Source organism: Misgurnus anguillicaudatus, chromosome 18 (assembly GCF_027580225.2).
Source record: "Misgurnus anguillicaudatus chromosome 18, ASM2758022v2, whole genome shotgun sequence".
Taxonomy (NCBI): domain Eukaryota; kingdom Metazoa; phylum Chordata; class Actinopteri; order Cypriniformes; family Cobitidae; genus Misgurnus; species Misgurnus anguillicaudatus.
In genome coordinates this window covers 10393740-10414607 of record NC_073354.2, presented here as the reverse complement: position 1 = coordinate 10414607, position 20868 = coordinate 10393740, and positions in this window count along the sequence as shown.

Below are 20868 nucleotides of genomic sequence, written 5' to 3'. Positions count from 1 at the left end.
AGCAGGCGCAATGAAATTACGCAATGTCTGAAAATAGTTCCCTTGGTAACTTTATATAGCTGCGAAGTATTTTCGGGCACTGCATAATATCATTTTTTAAAAAAGTGGTGTGTCCCTTTAACGGGTTACAGTACATTAGGCCTACCACACACACACAAAAGATTTTAAAAGAGAACACTTTAAAGCATTTAAAAACACACTAAAAGTGTGCTTATTTTCACACTGAAAACAAAATTTTATGTAACATTTCCTCCACACACCACTGGTCAGTCAAACCGGTTCCCTACCGAAAAGGATGCGTTGCTTAATGGCACCACAGTCACAAACTGCCAGTCACTCTACTCAAACCAGTGACATTTGGGTTGCAACCCTGACTCTCTAACCATTAGGCCACAACTTCTCAAATGATTAGCTTGTTTGAAATTAGCTTCCCCATTTTTTAACTTTCCCTTTATTGGCTCATTTGGATTTCGAGCAGCAGTTGTTCAGAGCAAGTAGAACATGATCAGATAAATGACAGCAGTAGGTGTACATGCCCTTGAGATCAGGCACACAGATGGTGAATTGTGAATGAACTCCACTAGAAAGCTGTGGATTGCTGTGAACATGTGTGCTTGGGTTTTGTATGTGTTCACAACATTGTTTCAGCTGGCAGCACCTTTTCACGTTAACACCTCTCTGTGATTTAGACACATTAGAGAAGTGAGAAGACCCAGCTGTATATTTTCATCTAACGCTCCTCTGAAATCTCACAGAATGTCACTGATCTCTTTTTGTGTTCCTCAAAAGACACTCATACGAGTTTGGAAGGGCATTATGGTTGGTGATAGAAGTTTTGTTTTTGTGTGATCTTCAAAGTAACCTCAGCAAACATACACGGCAAGTTTAGAAGTTGTAATTTCAAAAGACACAATCTTCAAGGCCTCAGTTGACATGTTGAGGATTTTGATTCATCCCAGTGCTGGTGCCTTGCTGTTTTGACACAGGGTGAGATTTCATTTAATGGTGAGAGTTTGAACCACACGAATCCCACGTTCTTTCAAACCAGCTGTGTATTGATTCACACCACGTCTAAACGGAGTGCCTCCCTATGGCCATTATTATTTCTTTCATCTAAGCCACAAAAACATCAGCTATAACAAAAACATCAGGAAGCCTGGTGACATTGAATGACATTGAAGAAGTTTAGCTTAAAATCCATCCGAAACAGATTTACATCATTTTCTGAAATTCTGCACAAATGTCCTTTAACTTTTCAACACTAAACAAAATATTGACACACAGGTGACAAGGATATTAGCATGTTTTATTCATGTGTGTAGAAGATACAATGCAAAAGCCTTCTAGAAACCCATACGCAAATACATTTATCTGGCCAATTTTTTCTTAAATATATGCTAAATACATTTTGTAGAATGTTATGCTCAATTAAATATATTTTTGAATTTGTAAATATATTTAGTTTTAACCTTTATATATATCAACATACATTTCAAAATGTATTTCAAGGGCAAGCAAATAAAGTTCTAATTTTATAATTTTCCCATATGGCAAAACTAAATTCTTATTAGCCTATATTTTAAATATATTCTAAATATGTTACATTTATAAAGTATATTTTGTAAATATTATTGTAAAGTTAAACTATATTTAATTTTAAATTGTTAAAACAGGTTCGTAACGTAAACAAAGTTTTTCTTCCAATGTGACGTGAATATATTTACTTGAATTCAAATATATGAAGGGCTAAATATATATTTTTGATGCTTTAAAATGTTTTTCATTTTAAAATATATTTCAAAATATACAAAAATGTATCAAAATATTCAGTAAAAAAATATATATTTTGTAAACATATTGCAAAATATATTTCAGAACATATGAAGAGTTTGGTTCCAAAACGCAATAAATCCATTTTGACAAATTTCGGTAAAAAGTGTTTTACCAAGAAAGTGACAAGATGAAAACCACAATTTTCTGTTACAAACTTTCACATAGCATCTTTAGGTTATAAAAACATAAAAAATTCAAATCCATAACTTTATTTTCAAAGATTTATTATAAAAACGAATTATTTTTTCCACAAAATGCAATAAATCCATGACGGGTTTTTTTTCAAAATGCTATAAATCTATTCAATCAATGTATAAATGTGCATTCATCTTTGCATTCATATTCATTTAGTTGAACAGTGATATACACTGACAAAAAATAAACATTAATGGCATTAATCAAAACACTTACTTTGTCATATTAAGATCACTGTCATTGCAGCGGTTATACTTGACGCCGTTGCTTAGCATTTTTCACAGCGATCAGCTGTAAAATGTTTTGATCCTGCTCGATTTTCGTTGACTTTGAGTAAAATAATGTAAAGTTTTTCATAAGATCCTCTGGGGTCAATGTGTTAGCATGAGAAACTTGATGCTGTCGGGAGATAAGCACCAGTCTCCCGAGTGCTTCGTGTAAATTATTAAGTGTGCTTGCAAAAGCACACTTATTGTTCTTCTTAAGTTTTATTATTATTATTTTTATTATTTTTCCCGGGTAGATTTTTTTGGCCAGCTCTAGCGACCAGACCGTTTGACGCAGAGACACCGTTCAAACTTTAAAATGTTCGGGCAGTACCGGTGTAAGTTGCTTGAGAAGATGAAGTCACAGATCCATGTCGTTCGGCCACCATATTGGATAGAACACAAAACCTTTAAAAAGTTTCACAGGTCACAAATTTTGTCCAAACTTCAAGAAATTCCACGTACACGATCCTTGGACCAAGCCTCACAAAAGTTACTAGAAGGATTTTTGATTTTCGGAAGCATTTGCCCAAAACAGGTAAAAATATACCTATGGCGTAGTCCCCAAACAGGAAGTAGTTCATATCTCAGATTGTCTGTAACATATCTTTATAATTTTTTTAATATGAACTCGGAACTCCAATGTGAACATGGCCAAGATAAAAAAACATTGCAGTAACATGTCTATATTATGTTATTTTCACTTTAAAATGTCCAATAAAATCCTATGTAAAAATAAAAATGTCATATAGCTTTTACCACTAGAGGGCAGCCCAAGCGTGTTTAATTGCCTTGCCTTCACACGTGACTAGACCGAAACTTAGTCCGTGCCTATTGAAAACTATATATACTGAGGATTATTTGATACTAAATCCAATGGAATATTAATATTTCTCATATACATTTGTGTACAAAACTGCAAATCGATGTTATATTCTGAAGGCGTGAATCAACGCGAGCTCTCTGGAGAACGTGCAGTACAGGTAGGAATGTTTCGGGGATTCAGACGTAAAACCCTTTCTTTTATTTCAGTAATATATTACATGACAAGTTTAATTCCGTTTTTCATCAATGTAATACATTGTAAACGTATTAGTTTGTAAAGACGTCAATTTCGCGTCCTCGCATAGCAGTGATCGTTTGGCATCGGCTCTATAACAGCTGCATGGTTTAAATGATTGTGAATTGACGCGAAAAAGTGTCACTTTACCTTAAATCATGCATGTTATGCCAAGTGTATTTAACGTAAACAGTCATGACTTTGAGAAATGTATGAGACATTAAAACACAGCTTGCCACAGCTAGAAGACTGCGTATATTTACATAATCTTCAGATAAGAAAGTTATATATCATCGTATGCTTAACTAACGGGAACACGATCGATTGCATTATGCTGTCAATCATTATGCTGTCAATCACTCAGCGAAGCATTGATTTCACATGGAAAGCAAGAGGACAGGGTCGCAATCTTGATGCGCGTGCATATGTTGTTGCATGAGATGCAGAGCGCGAGTCACCCCTTCACGTGTATTCGCGCTTTGGTCTGCCCGCGTCAAGATGCAGAGACCACGGACTCTATGGCTGTTTTAACTTTATTTATTGTATTTCCAGCTTACAACAACTCCTCTTCCGACAGTTGTTGTCTGATATGTCGGCTCAACGATCACAATGACATTAGATGTCTTAATAAAGGAAACGATTTTTGTGAACTAGATAAAAGATCCTGGCGTTTCTCCGAAGTTCAAAGCAGACAAAGGCTCAAATATTATGCGAGTCATCGTTCTCACACAAGAATGCAATTTAAACGTGTAAGTTAATCGCCCATCGCTCACAGCCCAGCACCTGCACCACTGCATGCGTATCGCGCTGACAAACATACACGTGATTTTACTGCCCTGATGAAATCTAAAAGTATAATTTCTCTTATTAGAAGCTAGCTTAATGTTTGCCAGTTATTAAGATGGCGGTTGTAGTTTAAATAGAGGTCGTGAAATAATTAGCATTGCCAAAAAGTGCATAAAACAATGTTATGTTCCATATTATAAACTTTTGGTTATGTGTACTTAAGTGAGTAAATAAGTTAAATTCTCAATGAGTGTGATATGGCTCTTATTTACCCCTTTAAATGAAGAATAAAGCTTACTCGGGTATCTTACAATGCACTTATGTTGTTATGCAGTTTTAAAATACAAAATACGAACGTCTGGATGTAGATAAAGCCTACTTGGTCATATTACAATGCACAAGTTTTGTTGTATGCAGTTTGAAAATACATGTTTGTAGAAAAAGTATATTGTACAATGCACTGATTTTGTTATTATGCAGTTTCAAAATACAACATGAGTATGTTTAAATGTATATGTAGTCATCATCACTGATGTATCTCTGGCCCTCATGACAAACTAATTGAATAGCCCTGTCGTAGACGCTCAACACACAATCATATTCATAAATAGTAAAGAAATGAAATGATATTAGGCTATCAGTGCTGCTGTCGCTCTTTCCTATCGCTTATTTTAAAAATGAGCTTATGATCAATAAAATGCAGCTTACATCTGCTGCTTTTGGTGACGTGAACTCTGGCCTACATTAAGTCTCATGTTTTTAAGATTATCTTAAGTACTAAAGAAGAATTTTTGGTATATTATGTACAAAACTAGTGTGTGAAAATAGGACACTTTAAAGGGATTGTTCACCCAAAAATTAAAATTATTTAAATTACAATTCTAAAAAAATTTAATAAGAAAACACTGAACATGTGCAGCATAGCTGTTATAGTTGGTTCTAGGCTAGCTAGAGCGGGTTATCTAGGCTTGTGATCCCTGTATTTACATAAAATGGTCTGTGCTAAACCCCGGATGTCCTTCAATGCTGGAAACACCCCTGGTTACAAGCCTGTATACATTTCTGTGTGCGTGCGTGCGTGTGTGTGTGTGTGTCAGGAATGCTTTCACGTAGAGGTCGACCGATATGGCTTTTTCTCTGGCCAATGCCGATATTTAGAAATCAGGGCAGCTGATGGCCGATATGTTAGGCCGATTTTCTATATGTACATAATTATCAAAATGTTCTCATCATTAGCAGATATTTTAAATGTAAAAATGTCACTATTTAAGTCAAAGTCTTTTAAAAAAATTATGACTGGTCTTTCTGAAGAGTTTTACAACCTCCTCTGCACCATGCATTTATCAGACACAGATATTACCTGACACTCTTCTGTCATCATCTTTGATCAGTTTTTTACCATGGCTTTTATTGCTTTGTAGGATAAAATCCATATTTGGTAGACCTGATAAAAAATTTATTAATCATAAATAAAACATAGTAATAAATGTCTATGTTTTTTAGTTGAGACTGTTATTTAGGGCAAATATTTCTAAACACATTTACATTCTCATTTCTGAGGCGCTATAAGTGACTGATTGTGCTGACAGTGACGTCTTGTGAGTTTAGTGTTGGGACAGATCTGTTGTTTCAACCGTTCATTCAAACGAATCCGTTCAAAGGAGTCAGTTCGCGAATCGGACGCATGGTGTTGTAATCCAGGCTGAGCAGCGCAAAACTGTAAACAAAGTATTACTGTAACAACACGAAAAGCATTTCCTCGGTGGATATGATTTGGTCTTCCGACCTTTCGCCATCGAGTCAGTTTTGTTTTGATTAATAAAAGCAGGGAGACAGTTTAAAGACAGAACTGTCTCCCTGCTCTCCAGTAACGCATAACTTATGTTGTTATGCAGTTTTAAAATTCAAAATACGAACATGTCTGGATGTAGCATTTTTTTGTGGAGGGAGGTGCCCTTTTTTTTAGGTTAGAGCAACTGCCCCTTAAAATTCCTGTGCACGTCCCTGATGCTTAGTTACTGTTGAACGGGAACACGATTGATTGCATTATGCTGTCAATCACTGAGTGAAATATTTTTTTATGGTAAATTTTAGAGAAACAGTTGTTACAAGTCTGTATACATTTCTGTGTGTGTGTGTGTGTGTGTGTGTGTGTGTGTGTGTGTGTGTGTGTGTGTGTGTGTGTTTTTAAAATGTTCGGGCAGTTCCGGTGTAAGTTGCTTGAGAAGATGAAGTCACAGATCCATGTCGTTCGTCCGCCATATTGGAAACCTTAAAGTTTCACAGGTCACAAATTTTGTCCAAACTTCACGAAATTCCACGTACAGGATCCTTGGACCAAGCCTCACAAAAGTTACTAGAAGGATTTTTGATTTTCGGAAGCGTTTGCCCGTCACAGGCCAAACTAAATGTGCGTGGACGCCGCCAAAACAGGAAGTAGTTTATATCTCAGGAATGATTTCACGTATTGAAACCAAACTTTGTACATGAATTTCGGTCTCCAATGTGAGGATGCACAACATCAAAAGAACAATTTTTTCCTAAAATTTTACGCTGCCAAACAGGAAGTAGTTTATATCTCAGGAACGCTTTTACGTATTGAAACCAAACTTTGTACATGAACTTGGGACTCCAATGTGAGGATGCACAAACTAAATCGGCGGCACCAGAGCAAGCACACTTTTGCAGTTCGTCCCGAAATGCATTTTCTAGTTAGATGTTGATGACAATCTTTCCGGTCACAGAAAACAACCACAGGTTTATCAATGCCATTAAAGTATTGTTCTGTTTTGTTTGTTGATCACGAAGTACAAAGTAGATGAGGAAAACTAGGACTCTGTGTACTCAAGGCGCCGCCGTGTTTGCGTGAATGGTCCGCTGTAATTTCTGGAATGGATTTATTGCGTTCTGTAAAAAAGGAGGAGTGGCGTTTATCGCATTTTGGGAAAAAAGGGAGAAAAGATGACAGAATAACACGGCGGATATTGGATTTTGCGTAAAATTAATTATTTACTTTTAAATACTGACCTGATATCATACTGATTTTGGCAGTAACTCATTTTTTTCAAAAATGGCGTTTATTGCGTTTTGGAACCATCTTCATATATTTTTTGGTCGTTTTTGTATATTTTGAAATATATTTAAAAATATATTTAAGCAATATCGCTCGAGTAGGAGTGTGATATAGCTCTATATCATCACGGCTGTGATTAGGCCAGAGGCACGAGGCCGCTATATCACACGACTCCGAGAGCGATATTGCTTTTATACAACAGTTCGACGGCACACGTTTGAAAAACGAAAACTAGAAAACAACAGCGGAGTTATTTTAAAAGCCTCTTTGTTTGAGAACTACTACTTCCGCCACGGATTTGAGGGCGGCCAGAATGACAGGTAACACTTTAGGCTGCTTTGAATCTCATAATAACTCAATGGACGGATTCGCCATTTTTAAATATTACAATTTCTTGGTCACAAAGTGTAGTTTTAAGATTAGTTCAGTCGAGAATATATATGTATTATATTTAAATCTACAAGCGATTAGTAAAGATAGCGCCTGTTTGAACGTTTGCTTAGTGAGATTCGGTACGTATGAGAACCAAAGCATGAGCGGACGTCAGTGTTCACTCGCCCCGCTGACCACCGCCCTCTCTGGGCTACATCTCTGACAGGGATTCCCTGGCTCTCATGTTGGCCTTGTTTGTTTTTGATGGTCAAAAATTAGATCAAATCAGCAGTATTTGGTGTCATGTTGAAACTATTACTTGTTTTCTTATTCATATGTAGTGTATTTTTTGTTGTTATTGTTTTGGCGTAAGGTAAAAGTTAATAAAACTATACTTCTATAATGTTACTATTGGTTTACCATTTCATCTTAACGCGATACGAGCACTCGGTTATTATTAGACTTCGTTCTTGTCAGTACTATATAAAACTGTTTGTTATAAGTATCAGAGAGATGTTTTTGCATGCTGCTTATAAATATACCAGTGGCGATATCTCATAACATGTTTTAATAGTCACGGCGCGATTAAATGACCAATGTCCACATTTAAAAGCTGCGGTGCTTACCTGCAGTTCCACGGTGTTTTCGCGTTCTGATAAGAGATATCGCTCCAGAAAAAAATGAATGTTTACATTCCTCTTTCCAAGTGTTAATCGTCCACACAATGTGACAAGACATTACTCCCATTAACTTTAACGTAACATCCAAGAGCGCTGATCTTTGACGGAATAATAACTTCCGATTGGGGATTCACAGACTGATTTATGAGCTAGTGAACTAATGAGACACACGGAGAGTGATTCAAAACAGCGCGGTTGTGTGTGTCTGCAGTTTTTCCATTCAGAGCCTGTTTAGAGGACCTCCATTCACTAGGTGGCGGAATGATACGAAAGATGAAGCGGTTACCGTGCCGTTATCAGTAGAATATTGCACGCCTCTTAGCCAATCAGATTCGAGGACCAGAAAGAACTGTTGTATAATTAAAAATATATATTTTTTGACGTATAAAAATGTCCATCACAATTTTTATGATAGAAACATTGCTGCATCAACTATGAATATGAAAGAGCATATTTTGATCAAACTACATTTTAATGTACTCAAGGGACATTTTACTTGACTTTAGATTATTGAAGTTGAATCCTTTGGTTCTTGTGATACTGACTGGAATTGGAACTTCAATTATACACAAAAACAGCTTGGTCTAATGTATAATTCAGGACTGCCGGAGCAATAGGGGAGAGCTGGCATTTGACCATGCACTTTTAAACTGCGCCGGAGTAGGTAAAAAGCGCCTAATAACATTCAACATTCAATAGTTCAGATAGGGGGTGGGTTACCCACGCTTTGACACACAGTCTGAGGCGCAATTGTCCATTTATTAAGAATATTGCTAACAGATCTGAGCAAATATTTGTAAAATCCTTCAAATAAAGTACTGTAAATCTCTGAATTTGGCAAAACAGGATTCTGTTACGAGGGATGCCATTGATTACAACAAAGAAATTAGTGGATTCATGACTAGTGCAAAAGAAAGGATGTGTTTAGTCAAGCACAGCTGGAGTTGATAACAAATGATGAAGCAGATTATTCTGCTACCTTTGGAAAACTTAATAAACTTAATCCAACAATGTTGGCCGAACCTATAAAAGCACTAAGATGATTAGAACTACAAATCAGTGAAACATGCCATGAGTATTTGCTCATCAGAAAACAGATTCAGTACTTAAGACAAATGGATAAAGTTCTTCAACTTTTAGGTTTTTCTTTAACCTGATGTTGTTTGAGAATGTCTTGGAACTTATTGTTGAGACTCTTAGCTCTATATTGTTATCACACCATCTAAACAAGACTCATTTGGGAATCTCATGGTAAATTTAGCATTGCTAACTGCATTTATTTTCTTCATAATATTAGCATTATGTTTAGCTAATCAACTTTAAAGCTCACATAACACCTGCTGTTTCTGCATTTTTTATGTTAATCTGGAGTAGCTGTAGAGTTGTATTACATCCTTTATATCTCAAAAGAGCCTTAAGTTTAATCATATTTATAAAAGAAAGATTAGCTTTACCGAATCTTTCCGATAACATACGAAAAAATGAAGGAGTTACTACTGCGGGAGGAGCGAGTACGAGTCATCCAACACTATACAACACTTTTAACTTATGATTCACTACATGTTCGTGTCATTTATATAATATGCACACGCCTATTTCCAACATAAGACAGAAGTCTTACTTACCGCATGCAACTCATGACCCAGTTGGGACTTTTTAATGAAATCCAGCACATCAAACACACACGCAAAACTCCGCTGCTACCCCGGATAATAAACTATATCCATTGTTTTCATAAGGCTGTCATGATTCTGCCAGTCTTTCATGGTTATTCATAGTTGTTCATGGTCATGGGGCAGGATCGTGGCGGTACCCATGTTTTGTGTGGCAGCACATGGAATTTTGTTTGGGTAGTGTGCTGCTGTGTCTTGTTTATATCCCGCCCCCCTTGTCTCCTCGTTAATAATTCATTATTGGTTAACTCCCCTCACCTGTCCTTCCCTCGTTGTCTTGTTTAGTTTTCTTATTTAAGGCCCCAGTGTGTTCTGTCCTGTGCTGGATCATTTTGTAGGTTTTGAACTGTTGCTGTTGCAACTCAAGCTGTTTAGTCAAAGTTTATAGTCGAGTCTGTTAGTCTTTGTCATTGTCTTAGTCAAGTTAGTATAGTCTCGTAGTGTCATCTGTTCATGTAATGTTGTTTTCCCCCACATGGGGGGAAAACAACATTACATGAACAGATGACACTACGAGACCTTTGTTTTCTGTTTGTAATAAACCCTGTTTTGAGTTCACCGTACCTTGCACTTGGGTCCCGTTCTCTGTGAATCATGACAAAGGCTGGTTTTCTTCTGCTTACATCCAAAAACACACTTCTTCTTTCGTGCCATTGTTGAGTTTTGAAATTAAACAAAGCTGTCGCGTGATGTGATGTTTGCAAGTTCTAGCGTCTCCCGCTGATTGACGGGTGGGCAGGGTTTTCCGGGGGAAGTGTCAATTAAAATAAGTGATACGTATAGAAACCCCTGAAACGTCAGCTGGACCCGTAATCAAAAAAAAAACTTTCCGAAACTTGTAGGAACCCTGGCGAAGTGCATTCGGCACAGAAATACTCTGTAACACGCCCAACTGCTTTTTTGACACTTTGCTTATGTTTAGCATGAGGAAACAACTCTATAACTGTGTTAATAAGTCAGAATGCATGAAATACCATTGAACCACCCCTTTAATATACAGTATCGGATACCTGAAAAGTTTCCTTTCCATTGTGTCATTGTTTACTCTTTGACCAGTGGTTTGTGTTGCAGTGTAAAGCAGAACTCAAGTAATGTTTTAATATAATCCTGGTTCTCTTAAACCTTTTACTGTACTCTTAAAATTTACTCTGTAAATCTCTAATTGTTTAAGTTTCCAGTTAGAGATTCCTGCTTTCTCAAACATCTCACATTCTTTCCATACCATCATCAAATCCCTATGATGCTTAGTTTTACTGTGTACAGCTAATCCTCCATCTTTAAATGTCACCTTCTTCCAGCTATTAGCTTGCAGTAAATGCTGATTCTCTGTGGCTGGGGAGGCTAAAATGTCTACACAAGCATAACAAAAGGCAAAGTTTGCACTTTGGAGTATTCTAACTACGTTGACTTGTGTACCATTCACTCTTAAAGCATTTGTCTCCCTGAAAAGTTCTTGGGAACACCTTCAGTCATGCTGGTAGTGGAGCTTAAACAATTGTCTCTCAAATAACATAATAATGTAATTTAAAGGGGTCATAGTGTAAAAATCTGACTTTAAGTCCTATAATTAGGTCCCCAGTGCTTCTATCAACATAGAAAACAAGAAAAAGATCAACCCAGTAACTTGGTAAGCCATTCTTTGCAAGCATGTGAAAAATTATGTCGTTCAGATTTCGGCTGTTTTGTGATGTAAGTAGGTATTGCCTGTCACGATAATGACTATATCAACTTATCGCCTGATCATTACAAGACGTGAGGACAGAAAATAAAACTTAAACAAGCCTGCATGTCTACTCTGTTCAAAAACAGAGGCAATGAAAAGAGCTATTCCCCAGGAAAACCCCGCCCACCCGTCAATCAGCGGGAGACGCTAGAACTTACAAACATCACATCAGGCGACAACTTTGTTTAATTTCAAAACTCAACAATGGCACGAAAGAAGAAGTGTGTTTTTGGATGTAAGGAGAAGAAAGCAAGCCTTATGTAAACAATGGATATAACTTATTATCCGGGATAGCAGCAGAGTTTTGCATGTGTGTTTGATGCGCTGGATTTCATTGAAAAGTCCCAACTGGGTCATGAGTTGCATGCGGTGAGTAAGACTTCTGTCTTATCTTGGAAATAGGCATGTGCATATTATATAAATGACCATGTAGTGAATCATAAGTTAAACAGTGTTGTATAGTGTTGCATGACTCGTACTCGCTCCGCGGTAATAACTCCTCCTCCGTTATCGGAAAGAATCAGTAAAGCTAATCTTTCTTTTATAAATCTGATTAAACTAAAGACTCTTTGGAGATATAAAGGATGTAATACTACTCTATAGACGGTTTCATCGGACACACGTGCAGAACTTTACCTCCGGTTTAATTTTTTTAATGGTCTGACTAAGCGCTAAACTGATCTCTTGAACAAATGCCTCGTCGAAAATAACAAATGTTTTGGTTTGCTAGGTAATCTATGTGTTGTTTTTTTTGGTTGTTATATAAATAAAATACGTTTACAACTTTGTTGTTATTTATTCTTAGCGGAGTTTACTGGAAGTAACGTGCGGACCACGACAGCCACTTGTTTGTGAAATTACTGCTGAAACCGTCCATAGGTACTGCAGATTAACATCAGAAATGCAGAAACAGCGTGTGTTATGTGAGCTTTAAATATTTAGAATAAAGTTTTTACTTACATTCCAATTTCATATTAACATTTCATATTTTTAATCTTAATATTCTTGTGTTGTGTGTCTAAATTGTGTTTTTAGAAAGGATGTACTTGCATTATTATGATATTTTATTGTCATATAATCAGTGACATAAAATGGTTTTAAAAAGACAATACTAGCAACTATCGCTATTATTTCTGGGGCAATTAACCGACTTATTTAAAGTGTATGTTGCAGGTTAACCACCACTGTCGATTAATGGGTACATAAATCACTCAAGATATGTGTATAATTTTTAAAATGTCTCAAAAATGGTCTTAAAGACCACTTTTTTTAAGTTTTTGGTATTAACGGTTTTTTTAATGCAATTCTGCGATGACGTCACGTTGGGGAGAAGTGGAGACAGACTCAGCCAGAGCCATAGAGATAGATGAGACATTTATTGCTGTTTAATACTTACGTATATAATTTGGAAATCATATATACATCGTAGGAAATATATAATGTGTTATACTGCAAAGTTACCATGCTAATTATTATTTATGATATATGTGGAGATAAATAAAACTTCGCAAATCTGCTGATTTGATCCATTCATGTCCTGACCACCAGGCTAGAGATTTTTAAACATCCTTAATCCACACTTACTAGTCTATCAAATAATATCTCAAATATATTGTTTTGTGAAATAAAAGGATGCTTTGTTATATTGTTTATGCGATTATAACGAATCACACGATCATTTTATGCAGCAGCAGTCAGCAGCTGCAGCATACTCGGATCCGACCGCATACTGTACATACTGTCATAAACAGGCGTTCGGCGGCTTTTTACATCACAACAGGCTAAGCCATTTGAGGAGGAACCGCTCATTGATCACCGTATTTTTATAAATCCTGTACATGTTTGGACCTGCCGAACAGGTTGAGCACTTTTATATACTTTATTGAGCAGAGAGGCTGCCTGCACAGTTTGACCAGCGGGCTGCGGGAACCGGCGCACATCACGCCGCCAGACGGTGTTGCTAATATAACTCGAAATGTATAACTATTATTAGATCGGCCCGGGAAAGTCCCGACTCTCTCGATTGCCATTCCGCTACTGGCTGTAAGAAAGTGAGTGCGTTTGGGTCGCTGGTCCCCGCGAACAGACGTGACGTGCTTCACTCACCTTCCAGGATTAGAGACATGCTGCCAAAACCGTTTGTGGTGAAGATCGCATAAAGTTACACCCATTTCAGGCAGGATCATGGACCCCCTCAAGCCAGCATGCACGAGTATGTTAATTGTTTGTTTACTTTCTACACGAAGATATGCTAACGTTATGCTATCTGGCTGTCTGCCTATCTCTCTATACTAGCCTATCCATCTGTCTGTCTGTCTGTCTGTCTGTCATAGATGTCTATCTATCTATCTATCTATCTATCTATGTATCTATGTATGTATGTATGTATGTATGTATTTATCTATTATCTGCGCTATCAGAACTGTACTTTACTCGTCTTTCTATAGTCATTCTCAATGCTCTCAAGGCGGCTTTGGTCAATTCTCTCCCCAGCGTGACGTCATACAGTGCGTTGTGAGGGAAAGGAGAATCATTGCAAATTGCTGTACTTTTTCATACTTTTTCGGGTTTTGTGATACCCAACAACATAAAATACAATGGATAACAGTTTAAATGTTTATTATCAACAAGCAAATTGCACAAATTCGTTGAAAAATTTTACCTGCAAAACGCCCTTTAAAGTAGATATCGTGAAAGGCCTAGACATGAACAGCTACAATTTTCCTGTCTTCGCACTGTTTGCCAAACAATGTACATTTACATAATTAAAGAAACTACTCAATAATAAAAAAAAATAACAGTGCTGTTAATTTTTTTAAGAAGAAGGACTATAATGGCTGCTACACCCCTGATTCTATGACATATTATCCTTCTATGTAATCATTCTGATTAGCATGCTACTCTCACAGGAGTGTTGCTAACCTTGAGCGTTCAAGGCTAATGTTCCTTGTGACAGTAACATCTTAATAAAAACAGACATCACCTGCAGACAGAATTCCTCGTCTCATGTCCACAGTCCAGATTCTGCGTCACTCACATGTCAGAGGAAATTATGGGCCTGTCAGCTGCCATGCTGGAAAGCAGCATGAATCTGCAGCTGAGAGTGACCGATCTCTCCTCAAACCCACCTCATGCAGCAGGAAGCCTGTAAACCAACAGAATGTGAGAAAGAACTTTCATTTGTTTATTGTTGAATCATATGTTATAGTCATTATGAGACTTTGTTTTTATTTTTTAGGTATAGAATAAAGATTTTTACCTCGTGTTTGATAAAGACATTGAAAACAATGGATAACAATGGATTGTGTTCTGCAATGAAAAATAATTTTCTTTAATAAATGAACAAATATTTAGAAGGGGCCGGGGAGGACACAAGTTGCTTATGAGTTTAGTTTCAATAGTGTAAGCACAGCAAAAATCCACTGCTTCATGTTTGTTTTGAATCATGGCTGGTGCCAGTAAACATTTCATATACTATGAGAACAAAGACTACAGCTTGTTACTGGGGGATTGGATTTCAGATTTTATGTTTTCTAATACACCTCATTCACTGGAATATACGCTCACCTAAAGGATTATTAGGAACACCTGTTCAATTTCTTATTAATGCATTTATCTAATCAACCAATCACATGGCAGTTGCTTCAATGCATTTAGGGTTGTGGTCCTGGTCAAGACAATCTCCTGAACTCCAAACTGAATGTCAGAATGGTAAAGAAAGGTAATTTAAGTGCCCTGAATGTGCATCCCACAAATCTCCATCAACAGCAAGATGCTATCCTATCAATATGGGCCAACATTTCTAAAGAATGCTTTCAGCACCTTGTTGAATCAATGCCACATAGAATAAAGGCAGTTCTGAAGGGGAAAGGGGGTCAAACACAGTATTAGTATGGTGTTCCTAATTATCCTTTAGGTGAGTGTATATGGCTCTTGATTGACTGGTTCCACATCAGGTATTCGAAAAAACTTTCTCAGAACTTCCACTGACTAAAAAATAAATGTATTAATTCTGTACCTGTAAGTGAAGTATAGAGAGTAAGTGAATCAGATCTTCCATCGGTGATAAGTGAATAAAATTAAGAATTATTGGAGGGTAATGTGGAGAAAATGAGCAGTTGAAGAGGTGCAATTCTGCCTGTGACTGCTTTACTTTATTAGCTGCTATAGATAAACAAACCCTCTGCGAGTTCATGAGTGAGGATAACTTTTTCAGATAATGCGTCCCAATGTGGCTCATTAGCAGACCAAGATCGTTGTTACTAGAGACTCTCACAAGTGTGTTATTCTCAGGAAGTGATCCTATTTGTGAAGTACTGTGTCTGAGTGTTCTTGTATATTTCATTAACATGACACTTAATCTAGTCTCTCTACTTGGAAAATTTTAATACAATTTCTCATTTGTGTTCCATAAAAATCATACAAGTTTGGCATGCCAATACAGTGTAAAAAACAACAACTTCAAAATGTTAAAAGATAATAAAGTAATTTTAAATAATTTATTATTTACTGAAGGTAATAAGCATAATCATCCTGCTTACACATACTATTTTTTTATTGGATATTCAAGTGTTTGTCTGAAATAATTTGCCCAAACAAAGTGATATGAACAAACAATTTAAAAAAGTAATGGTCTGAAAGTTCCCAGCATACATTGCACCATGTTCATTTCTGTGGTTAACATTTATTAAAAAACATTACGGGTAATGTTTGCTGGATTTTGTTATGTTGTTAATGTTAGTTATATGTTGTATTTAGAGTTCTTTTTGGGAGAATGATGTTTGTTTATTGTTACCATGATTGAGAACTGTATGTTCAGTGTAGATGCACAGTGGGTTAGCACACATCAATGTTGCCTCACAGCAAAGTCTCTGGTTCAAGCTAGGGCTGAGTTAGACAAAGACTTTGGTTAAGAGTCCTTTCTGTGGGGAGTTTTCATGTTCTCTCTGTGGCATTATGGGTTTACACAAACATTAATTAACTCAAAAACAGTAATTGTTGTTTCAGTTGCTGTGACAAGAATAATTGTATTAAAAAAACACGACAATCAATATTGCATGAACTAACAAAATTATGCTGGCTAAACAAAGTATCTTTACTGAAAAGACAGCAGTTTCCTTTTTGTATGTGAACTACACAAATATTATCAGTGTGAAGCGTGTGCTTTTACACCATTGTTATTAACGTCTTATTAACATGGTACATATGTAACCATGGTTCCATGAGAAAGGGAACGGGAACGGGACGCTGCAATATGAAATGACACATTCGGAACGCCTGCAGCGTGACTGCATGTTTAATCTTTGTAAAACTATTCCAAGTCCTTATAAAGGTGTGGAACGATGACATCAAAAGAAGGTATATACCGGAAGGTATAAAAGGGAAGTAGAAACCGAGTATGCCCCTTTGGCATGAAGTAAGCGCAACCCTGTAAAAATTCAGCCTTTTGTCAAAGAAACATATATTTTGATGTTACTTTAACTAAAAAATTTACGTTATGCCAAATTATTGCAGGTGAACACTTAAAACAGTAGGATGAATTGACATGCAAAACCAAGTGGTTTTAACTTCATGCTGCATTTTTTATACAGGCACATGATGTAGCATCTCGTTCCATTTCTCAGGGAAACATGATTAAATATAAAGAGTTTGGTTCCAAAACGCAATAAATCTATTTTAACTAATTTCAGTAAAAACGTGTTTTCTATACCAAGAAAGTGACAAGTGTCAGGACTCTGCCTTGAAGTCTTGTTAAATTTGTATTTTGTCATGGTGGCAGAGTTCTGGCAGTCCCTGGCCTTGTGTGGAGGTTCATGCCTAGTTTTTGTGTTTGGCATGTCCCTCCGGTGTCTTGTCTTTTGTCCCTGCCCCCTCGTTCTCCTGCTTATTGGTAATCATTAGTTTATTCCCATCACCTGTTCCCGCTCGTTATCTTGTTTGGTTTTCTTATTTAATGTCAGTGTATCTTTAGTTCTGTGCAGGATCATTGTGTTGTGTGCTCGTGTTTCGTGTGCATTCTAGTCAAGCTATCTAGTCATAGTCATAGTCTCAGTGTTATCTGTCAGTTTTATGTTTCATGTTGTGCACCCCCTTGTGGGTCTTTGTTTTGTTAAGTGTAAAAATAAAAGTGTTTTCTGTTTTTCCCCGACATCGTTGCGTTTGGGTTCATCTGTTCCTGCTAACCCTCACAGAATGAACCTGCCAGAACTGAACCCAGCAACGGTGTCGGGGTCAGCTACAATGTTTGTCCTGCTGCCCGTCGTGGTGCGTCCTTTCCCGGAGTGGCTGACCAGGAGGGTCCGTGGTGTTCTCTTTGCTGAGCTCTGGAGTGCAGCTGTCGAGTCCGATCCGGACCTTGAGGGGATGGCTGCCTTGTCCGGGCCGATCCTTGGACTGGCCGCTGTCCAGTTTGTCTCGGCCTACGGGATGGCTGAGCCCGCGCAGCCGGAGCCCGCGCAGTCCGCGCAGCCGGAGCCGGAGCCCGCGCAGCCGGAGCCCGCGCAGCCGGAGCCCGCGCAGTCCACGCAGCCAGAGCCGGAGCCCGCGCAGTCCGCGCAGCCACAAACTGAGCCCGTGCGGTCGATTCAGCCCGCGCAGTCCCAGCTGCGTCCTCGCCCCAAACCCCCGTGGACTGTCCTGTTTTAGTATCTTGTGGACTTATGTGTGCTTGATTTAGTTTTGTTTTATCTTGCTTTTGGCACCTCTTGTTAAGTTTTCGTCTGATGTGTTCTAGTCTTGTCATGTTAATTATGTCATGTTCTCTTGTCTTGTGTTCCCTTTTTGGACGCCAGGTGGCGTCCTTTGAGGGAGGGCTACTGTCAGGACTCTGCCTTGAAGTCTTGTTATATTTGTATTTTGTCATGGTGGCAGAGTTCTGGCAGTCCCTGGCCTTGTGTGGAGGTTCATGCCTTGTTTTTGTGTTTGGCATGTGCCTCCAGTGTCTTGTCTCTTGTCCCCGCCCCCTCGTTCTCCTGCTTATTGTTAATTATTACTTATTCCCATCACCTGTTCCCGCTCGTTATCTTGTTTGGTTTTTTCTATTTAATGTCAGTGTTTCTTTTGTTCTGTGCAGGTTCATTGTGTTGTGACATCGTGTTTCGTGTTCTAGTCTTGCCATCGCGTCAAGTCATCTTGTCAAGTCATCTTGTCAAGTCTTAGTGTTAACAGTCAGTTTCATGTCTTCATGTTCTGTACCCCCTCGTGGGTTTTTGTTTTTGTGTATTTAAAATAAAGTGTTTTCTGTTTTTCCCCGACATCGTTGCGTTTGGGTTCATCTGTTCCTCATCCCTCACAACAAGATGACATAGCACATAGCAACTTTAGGTTATAAAAACATAAAAAATTAAAATCCATAATTAATCCAAATTATAAAAACTGATTATTTTTTTCGACCAAATGCATTAATTCCATGACAAGTTTTTTTCAAAATGCTATAAATCTATTGAATCAATGTATAAATGTGCATTCATCTTTGCCATGTTATATTCATTTAGTTTACTAGTGGTATACACTGATTAAAAAAATAAACATTATTGGCATTATTCAAAACACTTACTTTGTCATATTAAGTATACTGTCATTGCTGCGGTTATACTTGGGATGTTGTTGCTGAATTTTTTTCACAGCGATCATCTGTAAATTGTTTTGGTCTTGCTTGATTTTCGCCAACTTCGAGTAAAATAATGGAAAGTTTTTCATAAGATCCCTTGGAGTCAATGTGTTGACAGAAGCTTGAAGCTGTCAGGAGAACAAGCAACCGGCATTTTTCCATCTCCCGAGTGCCTCTTACGTACATTATTAGATTTTGATGGCTTACGTTTCTTTCCCGTCACAGAAAACCACCACAGGTTTATCAATGCCATCAAAGTATTATTTTGTTTTTGTTTGTTTGTTGATCACGAAGTTCAAGATGAGAAAAACGCTTAGGTTACTCACGTAACCCCGGTTCCCTGAAATAACGGGAACGAAGCATTGCGTCAGTTAGCTGACGCTATGGGGGGGGGGGGAAACTCCTGTTTACTCCGTGACTGAAGCCTATTGGTTAACGTCTGTACAAAGTACAGACCAATGACGTTTGAACCCGCGCGCGGGAAGCACACGTCCTTATATAAGCGCGGTTTAAGCGTCAGGAGCTCATTATTATTCGACTGAAGCGCGCAGCTGAATACACTCGCTGCGTAGACGTTTGTAGCACGGCAAGTGACGCAATGCTTCGTTCCCGTTATTTCAGGGAACCGGGGTTACGTGAGTAACCTAAGCGTTCCCTTTCAATACGGTTCACTTCGCATTGCGTCAGTTAGCTGACGCTATGGGGGAACGTAATCCCATCACGCCGTGCATACACAACGTACAGAAGTGCCTTACCGGAGAGACACTGCGTGTGGCCCTATACCCGGCATATTCACAGCTTTAAGCAATGTGTAAGCACCATATAAAATGTTGACGCGCACACGGTGGGGTTTTAAACGCACCGGGGGCACATAACATAGCACAAGACGCCGAGATACCGAGCGCGCCGCGGGTGTGCGAGATAAGTAAATTCAGAGTCACGTTGGTGAGCTCGCTGAGCGCACCGTGGTGTACACATAAAACGCATGAGCGTGCATGATTGAGCCGAGAGAACCTGCGCTCGTAGGGCAGGGACGTCTAAACTGTACAATCTGACAACGTAGACGGCGAAGACCAGCCGGCCGTGTAACAGATATCAAATAGATACCCCTGTAGACCAAGTCCATGAAAAAGCCAAACGCTCACAGAGTGGGCTCTATATAGGACATAGCTCATAGAGGGGCGTGAGCCAGTGCGATGGTTTCAACGATCCATCTAAATAACCACTGTAAGCAACAGACATACATAGTGAGTGATCTGCGAAGCTCACGAACGGCCGATCTGACTATAATATGCGGCAGAACGGTTCGTAGCGTGGGATTATACAGATACCACAATAGTGTGAACCCAGGTGCGCCCTCGAGCGCATCGGGATGCATATAGGTAGTATTATAGTGCACAGATCGGTGAGCTGTCCAAGCGCGCCGTAAATGTGTATTGACTATAAATTGCACGGGCACAGGTGAACACTTGAATACATCGTGAATGCATATAGATGAATCAGAGTGTTATAATGCACAGGCCGGCAAGATTCTCAAGCGCGCCGTCATGTGTTCTGATAATAAGTTGTGCGCACACGGGTGAACCCTTCAGTGCACC